Source organism: Phoxinus phoxinus (genome assembly GCF_949152265.1).
Source record: "Phoxinus phoxinus genome assembly, chromosome: 2".
Classification (NCBI taxonomy): domain Eukaryota; kingdom Metazoa; phylum Chordata; class Actinopteri; order Cypriniformes; family Leuciscidae; genus Phoxinus; species Phoxinus phoxinus.
Genome location: NC_136877.1, coordinates 33,148,872 through 33,164,177, shown reverse-complemented (window position 1 = coordinate 33,164,177; position 15,306 = coordinate 33,148,872). Strand labels below are relative to the sequence as shown.

Here is a 15,306-nt window from a genome sequence, read left to right as displayed (position 1 = left end):
GATAGGATAATGCGTAGATCATGGAGTGACATGACATGATGCTTGGCTAAAGCTATAGGACTTCCGGGATCCGATCACTTCGCAATCATGACACCGTGTTTTCCAATGAAAGTTCAGAGATCTCGGGTATGGTGGATGAGTATAGTGGGTTGGGATGATGTGTAGAGACCAATCGGACTCTCACAGCTGGAGTGCACTTGGATTGGTTCTATCGGTAAAAGAACGTCTGGACTCCAAGCTGATATTTCCTGCCTGTATTCTTTTCTGATGACCTTTAGCAGAAGGATTTATGTGACATGTCTGGTTTAAGTCAGTGTTTAAGCAAGCTTCAACAGATCTGAGAAAAAGCCTTTGTTACTTATTATTTGTGCCTGTGTCACATCCACACCTTTCATGGGCAATTTCTGTTGACATAAAGAGGTGGGTCAACCTGTTCTGTCATAGTTCGAAACCATTCCGTCCGTTTTGTGATCCATCAAGTGCACGTCTTAGTGTTGTTTACATCATAAGCTAAAGGGAGATCTATTTTGAACAACATCAGACTGTCTCTGTTTGTAATGGCTAGGGTTGTTTCTCTGACATGATGAAGCTTCAGCATGAATTACAGTAGAAATACAGGAAGTGGCTATGGAAAAATTGATGCTGAAGTAATTTCCACCTAAAGTCATTTTTCAAAAACTTTCAAAGATACAAAGTTCAATGTTAAATAACATTCCCTGTTCTTTTTTTATTTTCCTTCATTACCATTTATTTTCATTTGGCACAGTTTCCATCCTGCAGCCTAGTGGATTTCTTGTGTGAAGGCAGGCAAGTGTACTTTAGGACTGTTTTGTTAAGGGTTGTATATCAAGATGTCTTGTGCCTGTGAACTTTCCAAAGACCACAAAGTGTATGGCGTAATTTGAATATGAGTATGTTCTCCTGGTTTCAGTGCACGTTTTTTGGCTTGGCTGTATGTGTGTGGGTGGTTGTGAAAGGCAGTGACGTGTGCGTTTTTGTGTCTATGAAGTAACTCTTAATGTAATGTCGAAGTCTTCACTACTCATACTGTTTTAGATAGGAAAGCCTCACATGCTCCAACTGGCAGATTTGGGAACAGTGTACGGAAAGAGACAAATAGAGAGAGAGAGAGAGAGAGAGAGAGAGAGAGAGAGGGAGGTTTTACAGAAGGGAAAGGGGAGGAGTTTTCCCCGGCTGAGTTACCACAGTGACAGACAATCTCAGTGTGTGTATGAGTATCTCACAGGGTGTTTTGTTTTTTTTCTCTCACATGCTGTCAGCATTACCACTGAGGGTCTTCAGAGACTGGGTGTTTTCTGATTAGCGGGATCTTGTAGGACTGAAGACTTTGGATTAGTGGAGAGCTGCTGTATTCGTCGTAGTGCAGAATCTACTTGGGGGTAAGTGACTCTAAGATTAAATATTTTGTCTGTCTGTTTCTCTGTCTCTCTCTCTCCACCTGTCTCTGGAATTCTGCCTGTCCACTTACTCAGCCTGCAGTCACAGCTCTCCATGCCCGAGCAAGTCACCCTGATAGTTTCTTTCCTCCACTTCTGCGTGCCTTCACTGTGTCCTCCCCTCCTTTCATCTCTGAACTAATATTTTTCTTGTTCTCTGAATTTGGAATGTTGACACTGTAAATAACATGCTCTTGATTATTTTTTTTAATTAGATTTTTGATCAGAATGTGCAGTCTATGGACATATAATGAAAAATGTGTATACACACTTTTTTAACTCCAAGGCCCCACATTGTGCACAATAATGTAACTAAATTATTTTTCAAAACTTATTTTAATCTATGGGAAGTTGGGAACTCATAGTTGATGTACATTAAAGAAGTAGCTGTAGAAATTAAAATTCATAAAATTTCAGAATTTCAAGTTTTAGGAGCTAATTGAATTTGTGATTTACTGGATAATGATTAAATATACTTTTTTTGTAGTCACAATTTCTATCTGATAAAATATTTTAGAAGTTGGCATAACTAGAAATGTATATCCATTATAAAATGGCCCAAGGAGTTTAGTAATTTACATGACTTTTACAGGTCTAGAAATCACACTTTTAAAATGAGATATATCCAGTGTTTTCAAGAACGTGGGAACCCTGGTTCCTCAAAAGATAAAAATCGGTGGATGGAGGGCTACATTTATTTATTTATTTGAGTGGTTTTAGCTTAATTTCAAGCCTGTTTGTGTTTTGCCTTATTTAAGAACTTTTAAATCACCTTGGTGCCCCTTTGGAAGTTTGCTGAAGCTTCTAGTGGGCCCTCTGGTAGAGAACCACTTCTCTAGATCATACTCCCTCACACATTTGTTATTCTATTTATATTTTTAACGTTGGGCCATTCTAATACTTTAAAAGTGTTTGTTCGGTACTAATATAAACCTTTTTTTACTTATACATATATGTACAGAGAGTGATAGGTGGCGTTAGTGTTGTGCTTGTGTGTGTGTGTGTGTGCACTGACAGATGCCTGCACGGCTCAGTATTTCTTTTAAATAGCCCTGTTAAGACTTTGTGTGCCGTGACTGCATTGAGTTCACACACCATTAACCTCACACATAAAGAAGACCGTTCTTACATCAGCTAGGTCAATGAGGAGTCCAGATGAATGGCTGTTGAACTTTTGGGCTGGCAGGATGAATGTGACTGTTGATTTAATAGTGCTGCAGCCCGTTTGACACCTCAGTCCAAGCGCATTTTAAATTTACACCGGCCTTGCACTCATAACAAAGTTTAGGACGACTGAACTGCAATTTTTAAATTTTTGGATTCTCATCGTCATCTGTCTCATGTATGTAGCACAGAGTAGGATATAATAGTAAATACATACCCCTGACTGCCTTACATGTCACAAGTATAGCCACTCAAACCTGAACTGATAAACATAGTGCCCCCACCTGCCCCTGTTACCCTGGACTGAACCCCTTTGAGTTGCTGCATGTTTGATTGCTGATTTATTCTTGAAGATGATCCTTTGGATCAAATCATTAATATGGGCAATTGGTGAAGGTTTATTACTCTGAATTATGTTGAGACCCCTTTGTGAACCCTGTTCTAGTGTGTGTACAGTGCGGTGCCGTCACGGCTGGGTGCTTCTACGCACTACAGCTGGACCTGAAGGTACAATGTCTGACCCAGAGGGCACTGAAAGTGTGGGAAACATCCCCACACGATTGCTCCGTCCTGCAGACTTCTTATCATCACTCCGAAATGAGGAATTGATCTTATGTGTAGCAGTGAAAATATTTAGGAAAGACATGCTTCATGGATAAGTCTTACCAAGTGAAAAGTATGTTTTATAATATGAACTTTGTTGCAGAGAGATTGTGGAGGCACATTAATGTATTTATGTCATCTGAAGGCATGTGTTGGACTGCCAGCACCAATTGAAGTAATCACAGATTGGCCTCAAAGTAGATGTGTAAGACCCCTTGACATTTTTATCAGTGTCATGTGGGTAAAATAAGTACTGCCTGGTAGAGCTGTCACTAAAATGCACAGGCCCAGGACAAAATGTTTATGGGTGGGCCCCCTCTCTACCATAGAGGACCCACCTCACAGGGCCCCAGACAACTGCTGCATGGTATTATGGGTGATTATGAGTATTTTTTGCTTGAACAGAAAAGAACAGAGAGGGGAAGAACCAGGGACAGGATATTGCAGAATGTCTCTAGCAGAAAATAGTGAACATTGCCTTAAAATTCAATTTCCTCTGTTGAAGCTCCAACCATCTGCCTTCTCCCATCTATATCCCTAATACTTATGTGCTCATGCATTGATTAAATGTAGATATGAGAAAGAAACTGAAAAACATTGGCGGTTAACTATGTGATGTGATGAAATGAAGCACTAGGCTAGGGAAGGTTTTCTCTGACACTTAGCGCTAGCTCCGGATTCTCTGATTTTCAAAACATCAGGATATACTCTTAACTTTTCTATTCAAATCAAAAGCATATCCTATCTCTCTCTCACACACACATTTTTTCTTTATCTCTGAATATCATGTGTTTCATGTTGATTGAAGTTCCTTTAACATGATTACAAGAGGTTTTGACATGCAGTCCTTGGCCTTTTTAAATGAATTCAAAATGGTGATGCTTGGATAAAAAAAAGAAGATCTCAAGCGATCTTTACACATTTATTTTATTTGTCTTTGTGGGATGGCAGTTGGATAGGAGGAATATTTTGAATATTCTTGGTGGTCAGACTAATATTTTGCAGAAAACCTTAACTCTTGTTTACGTCCACATGTTGTTAAGTTTCTCCACATCGTTTATGAATGGGATATCTGATAAGAACTAGCAGAGTGTTAAAACAAAAACAGATGCTCATAAAACCCAGATCTGGTTCGAATCTCTCCTGCATCGCAACGAAGGCCTGTTGTTTCCTGTTGTCTCCTGTTCATTTAGTGAACCACCTAAGGATCTGTCTGTCTCAATCTTTCTGCCTAAATAGATAACAGAATAAGGATAGCGGTATCTGAACAATGAAAGAGGGTAGAGGTGAAGATGGAGCAGTCTAGAGAATAACTCTGAACTTAGTGACTAAAGCCACATATATTTAATGCTCAGTTGGGTTTGGGTGGACCTGCTCAATCCTGCGCTCTCTCTCTGCTGACTCTCAACATCCCTTCATCCCTGTCACCCAGTGGTTAAGACGCTAGAGGAGTCATACTCCTGTTTTGCCAATTTGTTTTCTTTTTAGTAGTCAGAAAGTTTTCACTGTGAATAATTTGGAGATTGGTGCATGTATAATTTTTTCACAAATACCCATATTGTCTTGAAATCATTGTTAAGGTGTGAGAGGCCCGGCTGGGATAATAACATGAATGCTTGCTGTCTAGGGCAGTTGTTCTCAACCAGAGGGGGGCATCAGAAAATGAAGAAAACTTAAAATATTTTTAAGTAATACATTTTTCTAGGTAGAATGTGTGAGTAGAATGTGTGAGTGAGAAATCTTTTTTTTGTAATTAAACAATATTTTGAAGACAATGAGTCAAAAAGGTTGAGGGCCACTGGTCTAGGGAAAATAGACTAGCCAGAGCATCTGCTCGTAAATTAAAATCAATCCCTATGGGATTAAAAATAACATTGGAATAATTTCTTACAAAGTGTATGCATGTGTCTATGTTTGTCAGATTAGAGATGCCCAGGGAGAGTTCCCATTTTAGGTGACCTTGTGTTCACGCTGTAAGGCCTAGGGTGTCAATCAATCAGCGCACTACCAAGTAATCATGTTGCGGAAAACCTGAGTCATCAGTGATCCAGTTACTTGGATCAAGGTCCTTGCATTGCCCAAATTTGGGGTATAAAAGGAATGGGGAAACAGTAGGACATGATGAAGCAGCATGCAAAAACACCCTTCTGATTAGTCACAGGTGAGTGAAGGCATCAGGGCTCCACCTGTAAGTGAATTTCTATCCCTAAATCACATTACTAATACATTACCTAACAATAATGTTCAGCCCTTTAATGATACATAATTTGTCTTTGGCTGCATTCAAAATTGCATGCTCTCTGAGTAGGTACTTCTTTTTAATACAATGTACTTTACGACAGATAAAAGTATTTTCTATATGTGTGTAGTAGGGGTGTCGCAATATATCATGAAGGGTGTGCATGCACAAACAGTAACCCAGTAATATATTTACTAGTAAATTCATCAATAAATCATTATTATTATTATTATTTGTATTGTCATTATTATTATTATTGTTTGTGCGTAATAATTTTTACTTGGCCGAAGCCAACTTTTTTAGTTATACTGCCTAAAGCAGTGTGATAATTAATTAATTTATAAAGTATTATAATAGGAAAGCTATTTAGTGACATTGTTAAAAACAAATTCAGAAACATTTGAAATAATTTACATTTACTTCTGACAATGTTTCTTATGTTTTAAAAGAGAACTGATTTTTTTCAGCCTGAGTTTGTTGTTTCTAAAGTAAAAACTCCACATCATGCTGTATAATGAACACTTCAGTTCACTGCCTTCACAACAGGTTTAATTTAAACGGAAAACCGCTCATGTGTTTCCCAGAATGAGTTGAAAATGTGTTCAGGGTGTGTTTACTCATGTCAAACATAAAAACACTGATGTTGACTCAATAGGTGACCGGCAGAGCACCTAAAGACATCTCGCATCATGTTTTACCTTACCTTAGCTTGGTGTAAAAGAAGCATTGTTAAGTTTTAATAAGACTTGTATGCTCTGGTTTTATTGAACTATTCAGACTACATGTGCATTTATGAGCATGTGTGGTGGAGTGAGTCTTATTATTTTCAGTGAGGATTTCTCGTGCTTATGTCCACAAAAGGATGTCTAGCTGTGGTTAACCGTCCATTCATTAAACACTTAGCGGCACAAACAGATAAAAAAAAAAAATAGAGCTGAAGCTGAACCACTCTTATGTAAGGAGATTTGGTAGTAAGTCGTTATTTAGCAGATGCTATCTCACTTATTAAAGGCACAGTTGCCTCTGCAATCTCTGGAATTTGTATTCCATTTTAATTGACTGAATTCGACTAGTAAAAAATTCTAAAAGCATTAGATTGCTGTTGATTTGACTTCAGGATGCAGTGTAACCGTTAATACAATCCGTCTGTCTTATGTCATGCTGGTAGAATGATTATGATAGCGCATTTTTAATCTAGTCTTTGTTGAGGCTGTAGTCGACAGGCGCACAGAGCGGCAGTGATTTACAAAGCTGAAGTCAATATTAAAGACTGTGTAATGCCATTAGCCAGTCACAGTTTTATCTGGGGGAAATCCTCTCTCACAATGGACTGAAACAGGTTTGCTTTTAGACAAGTTGTAGGAGTCGAACCGAAAAGCATCAACCTTAAGGCCTATTCACACCGGCGCCGACGTTTAACGCCTCATGACTAAACAAAGGGCGCCAATGTGAGTGTGCACACCGACGCGTAAAACGGCACGCGTAAAAGCGTCATTTTTTTTAAAACGCCTCGGGTTCGTTTTTTTGGTTTGACGCACTGCGTCAAAAACTATCCGACCAATGAGATTGCCGCTTTTGCTCACGTGTCTGGAGCTTCTGAAGTTACAGTAAAACACAACTTGGGGGCGCTCAAACACAAAACGGTCTTGCCGAGCGTAACGCGAAGAAGATATACGCCAAGTATAGCGTCTACACTGCCGGGAAGAAATAAGACGAGGAAGATGCAAGACAAGATGAATGTAGAGCTGTTGGTCTCGTTGGTGTCGGAACATGAAGAACTAGCCTATATGACAAACGTGCCAGCGACTACGCGGGGTATTTCTGTTTTACATTAAGCGCCATCTAATGTCAGGGAATGAATTTGCATGTTCACTCGGCTCATCGTCAGCGAAAATCGCTTGGGTGTGAACACAAAAAACGCGTTGAAAAACGCTGACGAATAATGCGCGCCAATATTCGTCCCGGTGTTTACGGCCCTTTACGCTGATGAAGAATAATTATTTGTGTCAAATCCTCCTGCAAGAGGTTTTACACTTCTGTGTGTGTGTGTGTGTGTGTGTGTGTGTGTGTGTGTGTGTGTGTGAGTGCGCACTTGGGGTGTGTGGTGGTCCTGTCCTTCTGCTGCTCTTAATTCTTAAGGTTCAGAATTTGGGTGAATAGTTAACCGAACTTTCACAGCATCTCTTGTTATTCATCACAAATCACTCTCATTAATGTGATAGCCTACATATTAACTTAATGCAGTGCTTCTCAATTATTTTCTGTTTCTGTTTTTCTTCGTCTCCCACCGTAGTCACAGTGAAGCCAAGCGCAACATACGCTTCGTCATATTTCCTCGTCTTAGCTTTCGCGAGACTTACGTTTGTCTCATTATCTCTGTCTCTCACCGCCTTTCTTTTCATCCCTGTTAAATATTTTTTCCATGGTGTCTCTTAAGGGTTTGTTATCTGCACTTCATATCTCCTGCTCTGTGCTGTGTGCTCTTGTTCGGCGCAAAAAAAACCCCACTTCCTGAAAAAGCATGTTCCCCGGGGTCCCTGGGGGTTGCACCCCACTATTTGAGAAGCACTGACTTAATGTGATAATAAGTTTAGTTTCTAAATTATCATATTCATTGCCATCAAACATTTATTCCACCTTATATTTAACCTGACCAATTAATGTAATTGGTAACTAATTATTCAGACAAGTTATTCAGTGGGGACTTCAACCTGAATGCACAATGGGGACCATGGGGACCCAAATTGAGGACCCAATGAGTAAACAAGCTTATAAATCATACAGAATAAGTTTTTTTGAAAATGTGAAAATGCAGAAGGTTTTGTGTGATGGGTAGGTTTAGGGGTAGGGATAGTGCAAGGGGATACAATATACACAGGGCTCCAGACTGCGACCAATTGGTCGCATTTTGCGACCAAAATTTGAGAGTGTGCGACTGAATTTTACATCCAGTCGCACATGTGCGACCAGTAAATTAGTCCCTTTTTTTTTTACACGTTAAACGTGGAAGGGGCTTATCAATGAATCTGGAATGTGTGGCAGTGCAAGAAGAATAGGGAATGGCCACTGTAAGTGGCTGTGTGGAGGGGGAGGGTCCTAGAGATAATCGAGCGCGCGTTTAACTTAAGCGTCTGTAGGAAGGAGACGGAGACAAATATCACAACCTGCTATGTGCGTCTGAGCCACGAGCAAGCAAACTATTGACTCGTTCTGCGGCTAGTGTGCCAGTTAAATTCACTTGCTGGCTTCTCAAATAAAACATTACAACAGCGATAATAATAAAACAACGTGAAGAAAACGATTACTCTTTGTGCATTGTTCAATGTGAGTGCCAAATGCTCGAACATGACCTGTCATTTACGCCGTCATCACCCGGGAGTTGATAGCGCACGAGCGCAGGCGAGACCTGAACTGCAGATGTTACCATCGGTGTTTAAACTAAACTCATTTATTTTGCCAATGCAAACATTCAAGAGCAAGACGCGAAAGAGAACTCGCGTCTAGATTTGTGCGCGTGTGTGTGTGTGTGTGTGTGTGCGCGCTCGCGCGTCCATGTGTATGCGTAGGTTACTCATCTCGGACAGCGCGCACATATTATCTTTCAAGTTATCTTTAAAGTCTTTCTCTTGAATGGACAAATTCACACAAAAAGTATGTCAACATGTCCGTCTTGTAGCTTTTGTAACTTTAATAAGGATTCATCTTTAATTTATACAGTCAAATATGCAATGTTATTTTACATTTGATTATTTTATTCAATTTCTGTACCTGAAAACTAATGTTAGACCTACCTGAAAAGCATAGTTTATTTTATTAGTAAGCTAGGCTATCTTTGCTCTATTGTTTTTATTTGTGCTTTTACTTGTGGTTAGATTATTTCTTAATTTTTTTGACAGTAGTCTTTTTTTCCCCTGAACATAACACCGAAATCATACCGAAACCGTGAACCTAAAACCGTGATACAAACTGAACTGTGAGCTATTTGAAATGTTGCAGCCCTAGTACAGTGTCACAGTCGGATGATGATTCAGAGTGAGAGGTTTAGTGGCAAAAAAGGCCGAACCCACCATTTTCGGGAAGACTGGCTGCGAGAATTCAGCTGGTTGAGGTAGTACTGTAAGGAGACGAATACCATGAACTGCGAATGTTGCAGTCGCTACCCCATAACTGCGGGGAACACGAAGTTTGCCGACAGTGCAGGCACTTCACAGTTTAAACACAATACTCTATTTAATAACAAAGCATAGAGTATGCGGTGTTAATAAATCAATTGCCGGTTGCTTTTAGAAGACAAGAGGCTGTAACGTTAAATCAGAGCGCAAAGGCATTGTGATTTCTGCATCTATTATCAAAGTATTTATTAGTAATACACTGGAAATTAGTAGAAATGTGAATATTTGGTTAGTATGTTGATTTACGGTGTGTGCTCCTAAATTTCCTGGTTGTGCTCCTAAAATTTTCAGTTAGGGGCCACTGTGCTCCTAGGGAAAAAAGTTAGTCTGGAGCCCTGATACAGTTACAGTATAAAAAACTATTACGTCTATGGAGAGTCCCCACAAAAATGTGTGTGCGTGCGTGCGTGCATGTGCGTGCATGCTCATTCTCCAGTCATCATTTTCTCCTTCTCTTTCTATCTGTCCCAGTGGAAGTGTTGCAGCGTGAATTTGGAGGTATTTTGATGCCAGAAATTCCCTCTTTTAGAAAAAAAGACTTTTCTCTCTCTGTCAGAATTGCTGTAGGCTCTCTTTCTACATTCTTGGCAGATACATTTAACTATAGCAATTCACAACAAAGTGCATATTTTAGCACACCTGGATTTATAGATATGTGGTTTAACTGTTGAGATATATGATGGTTCTCTCTTTGTTTTCCTCTTGAGAAGGAAAACAGACGACTCTCTTCATTGAGAGATATGGCATGTTCATGTTCATGGCATATTCATTCAGAGAACCTCACATGTGTTTGTCATTCATCTTTTTAATCTTTGTTGTCATTGCTGATATGGGTGTAGCTCATATTGTCTATTCTGTCTCTCTAGCCTATATCTCTGTTGGGTTTAACTGATAATGTTCTCCTCCTGTGACAGAAATTGGCACAAACTGTTGTCTATTGTTATGAGAACACAGAGTGTTTATTCCAGCAGTCTCTGCACCAGTTTGTCTTGTTTTCTTCTCATTTAAGGTTGTATCAGTGTTACTGCTTTTTGTCCATCCATATCATATAATGATAAGCATGTCCTGTTTTGATCAGTCATATGTTATTCTCTCTCTCTCTCTCTCTCTCTCTCTCTCTCTCGCGCTCTCTCGTGCTCTCTCTCATTCTCTTTATATAAACTGTGTAATCTAATAAATCTAAAAATAAATCAGTTTCTCTGTCCCATGAGCCCCTCAGAAGGCAGAGAGGGCTTCAGGTTAACTGGTATCAGCAGTGCATTAGTCAGTCCTGCCAGACAAACTGCATGTCTTTTCATGTTTAATTACTTAATCAGATTGAGTTTTGGAGAAACAGAACTGGACAGACAGTCTTGTTTTTCCATCATCTATGTTTGTAAATCTTGAGAGTGTCTGTGTGTGGAAGCAAAAAAGAAATGTCAGTAAATGCAAGTAATAAGTAATAAGTCATTGTAAAGGTAGCCTACACTAATGTCATGTTTTCAGTATCAGTATGGATAGTATGATTTTGCACATTTAGTTAATTAATGTTTTCTTAGTGTTTATTTTATTTTATTTTATTTTATTTTAGGCATACTGTAAGTGTAAGGTAGTCATTGGGAGATACATAGTCAAAATGTTACCAATGTATAGTATTTGGTCCTTACTGGTTGGTATTATTAGTCTAGTTGATGACTAAAAAACATTTGTGAGGCTATTTGGGTTCATAAAACACAATGTTGGAAATTTGCAGCTTACATTAACAAGCACACAGAGAGAGAGAGAGAGAGAGAGAGAGAGAGAGAGATTGAACTATTTAGTCTGTGAGTACAGTACTTCAGGGATCTAGGTGTTTATGTGTTGGACCATTAAGACCCGGGTACTTAATTTTCCGTGTTCCTCTCCGCCTCGCCTCGTTCAGCGCATGCGCACTATCTAGTGGACTTTGTTTTCAAGTGCTCAAGTCACTCGCATATGCGCTGTTGTACGTGCAACGTGCGCTTGTACACAAAAATTTGGCTGCATGTGACAGAAAATGACATCACATGCACAGTGCGTGGACCGTCGCGGAATGCGGACGACCGAAGTATACTTTAGTATTTAGCCTCCAGCTCCACGGTTTATTTCTCATTTGCTGGCTGCCTGAGGCCTGGACCTGTTGTGCTGCTATTTTCAACACATACACACTGATTCTTATCTCCGGTATGTCTGGAGAGGTTTGTAGTCTTTCTTATTTATGGCCTCTTTTACCATTAAAGGTAAGAAAACCGCTGCAGGGATCATTTGTCCCCATTCCCTTCTTTCTTTTACTATTTCTTCCTTCTTTCTGTTGTTTGAAAGCTGTTATGCTGATCAGTCGTAGTTATGTTATCAGACCTCTACATCACAAGACATCAAGAACACACACACTCACTCTGGCCTGTAGAGGTAGTCCTTCCCCTTGCAAGATACTCTGGATGTTGTGTGTGTAAACCTGCTGTAAAGATGTATGACCTTCTATTTCCTCTGGACATAAATCATCCCGCCTCAGACTGATCCAATTGCATGTGAATCAAATAATATTTTCCTGTTGTTCTCAGTTGAATTAATTCTGAAATAATGGGTAGCTGAATACATTCAGTATAAGAGCTCCTTCTCACTTTACATGGACTGATTTCTACAGACTTGAAGACAGAGCATCTCTGTAGATGTTCTCTCTGTTCTTTTACCTCAAACTCTACTCTGTTTGTATAGCCTGTGAACACACACACACACACACACACACACACACACACACACACACACACACACACACACACACACACACACACACACACACACACACACACACATACACACACACACACACACAGGAACTGAGCATTACTCCTGATGACAGCCTTGGTTGAAGGACCATGTCATATAATGAGCCATTAACAAAGGGTGCGTGCAATACAAGAACTGCTTTTTGCCCCATGGCTGAATATCCACTCTGAAACTGTGTTTTCCTCTTCCTGCCATACATTGACTGTGTGGACTTTATGAGATCATTTTTGTGTCTATTTACAAGGTAACATATCAGTGTCAAAAATGGTTAAAGTCTTACAGAGGTAGACGGAATGCACAAAATACACACACACACATCCAGGAATTGTATATTATTATAGTGTTAAGCTAACCATATAACACACATTTTAAACTTTCACAAACAATGAAATGCTACCTTTCTTATTAGAAAACACAATGGCTGTCATTAGTTGCCACTTTTTGACTACCGGTATTTCATTTGTATGCAACTAAGTTGTAAATGCTTTTGGAAATATGAATATACAAATATATAATATAAAGATACAATGTACATATATTTGTCATGCCTATACATTTTTGGAATTAAACTATTTTTATAAAGTTTTATAAATTTCCCACTGGGGATTAATAAAGTAAATCAAATCAAATATTTAATGCTTTCAAAATGTTTTATATAATTTTTTTTATTCAATATTTAGTTTTAATGTTTCTGGCATGGCAGTAAGTTGATCCTGTTTTTTGAGGAATCTTTCCTACATGGCTTCCTGCTGTTACAGTGTGCCGCTGGAATGCGAGTGTTCATGTTCCAGTCACTGCAGAGTGCTTTGGCTCCCCCTGCATTTAACTCCTTTCCTAAAGCCCAGCTCTCCACAAACTTTTAGTGAGAGAGATTCTGACAGCAGAGTTCTGTATTTTCACCACGAGTACCTGTAAGAGGTTTATTATTGCACCTCACCTCCTCAAATAATCTGAAAGTGAAGTGTGTAATGGATCTTTTCCACTGCATGGTACGGTACGGCTCGGTACGACTCACTTTGTGCCGCTTTACCACTTCTGTTGACGTTCCAAGCATACCGCACTGATACTAAAATGTGACGTGAAAACACTGTAGATCACTGATTGGCCAGACAGAATCATTGTGTCATTGTATTTGCGACTTGAGACACAAAACCCGCTATATTTAAATAACCAGTAACAGCCACCGCTGTAGCACCTGTTTTTACACTACTTGCTTGACTTGCTTGAAGAAAAAAAGAAATGGCTGAATCGTGGTCAGTGGACGAAGTGCAGACGTTCCTCTCGTTGGTTGCAGAGGAGCAGATAAACTATAACGATCAGTCTATAATCCCCCACTTTGAAGCGGTACTAACTGCAGTGGAAAAGCAAACCGAGCTAAAGTGAGCCGAGTCGAGTCGTACCACGCAGTGGAAAAGTGAGCCGAACCGCGCCGAGCCAAACCGTATCGAGCTGTACCATGCAGTGGAAAAGTTCTGTGCCCTTAGTGACACCAATCAGAATTGTTTTCTCAAACACTCCTGCTTCTTCCACTCTGTGCACCGTCTTTCATTAAGAATAGGATAGGGTATTATAAATAGAGTATCCATGGCAGTACTGCAGCAGGGGATCTGCCAGTAATTGTTTTGTTATATTATGTAAAAAAAAAAAAACATTGTTTAATTAACTTTACTCAAAAGTTACAGAGGCTAAAGTGATTTTTTTAAAATTATTAAAGAGAATGAGGTAAAATGTACAACTATATGACTTTAAAAAAAACTGTTTTTCCAATGTAAGCATCATAACAAAGTATATAAATACATTAATATGGTACTGTACCAATGCTATTCGGTCAACGTCGGCTGTCTGTGAGAGTCTATCAGGCTAGTTTTTGCGGTGTGTTCCACACGTCGGACTCACGTCGGCAGCAGTGGCCCGATTCTGCATGTAGAATCGCCATCGGGCCGCTGGAGAGAGAGAGAGAGATCACTTTGGTTGGCTGTTCAGTTTTGCGAACGAGTCAGTGCACAAGAATAAAAGCGAAAGGGAAAAAGCAAAAGCGCCTTTAAAAGTAGCATCTCAAAGTACTTTACATAAAAAATATAAAATTAAAAGATACACATAACAGTGCAGGCAGTAAAAACTAACCAAACAATAGAAATTAAAAGCCAATATAAAACAAACAAAGTAATCACATGAATCACATAAAAGCTACCTTAAAAAGTAAGTTTTAAGGAACAATTAAAAAACACTAAGGGATTCTGCATTCCTAATCTCAGAGGGCAGGACATTCCACAATTTAGTAGCCAAAGAAGAAAAAGCCCGATCACCCATAGTTTTTAGCCATGTTGTTTGGACAGTTAAAAGACCAGCTTCAGAAGAGCGTAGAGCACGTGTAGGAGTGTAGGGGGTTAAAAGCTCACACACATATTGAGGGGCCAAATTATTCAAGGCTTTATAAGTGAGCATGAGAATTTTTAAATCAATACGAAAACTAACAGGAAGCCAGTGCAATTTATCCAGGATAGGTGTGATGTGCTCCCTTGCACTGGTCCTAGTCAGAATTCTAGTAGCTGAATTTTGTACCAACTGTAATTTACTTCGGGTAGCTTTAGAAACTCCAGCCAGCAAAGCATTACAATAATCAATACGTGAAAAAACAAGAGTTGATTAACTTTTCAGCCACAGAGAAAGTCAACATGGGACGTAATTTGGCAATGTTTCTGAGATGATAAAAAATATCTGCAATCCTAGTTTCGGTTTCCGTTTTTGAAAGACGAATAGAGATGATGCCTGCTGATATAGTTATTTCCTACACGCAGCTGCTGGTTGGCAGTCGGCTGTAATCTTTGCGGTGTTTTCAAGAGCAGCTTTTTGTCCCAGAACGCAGCCGACCCAAGGCTAGTTTTTT

General features: G+C 39.4%; 1 protein-coding gene across 1 annotated transcript in view; it reads left to right on the top strand.

The window, feature by feature from the left end:
- The window catches only part of plekhg4 (pleckstrin homology domain containing, family G (with RhoGef domain) member 4), a 95,893-nt gene that overhangs the window by 5,810 nt on the left and 74,777 nt on the right, over positions 1-15,306 (top strand). The window contains exon 2 of the mRNA XM_079604742.1: positions 1,281-1,400. The gene's annotated coding sequence lies outside the window, so the exon portion shown is untranslated. The remainder of the gene's footprint in view (positions 1-1,280; positions 1,401-15,306) is intronic.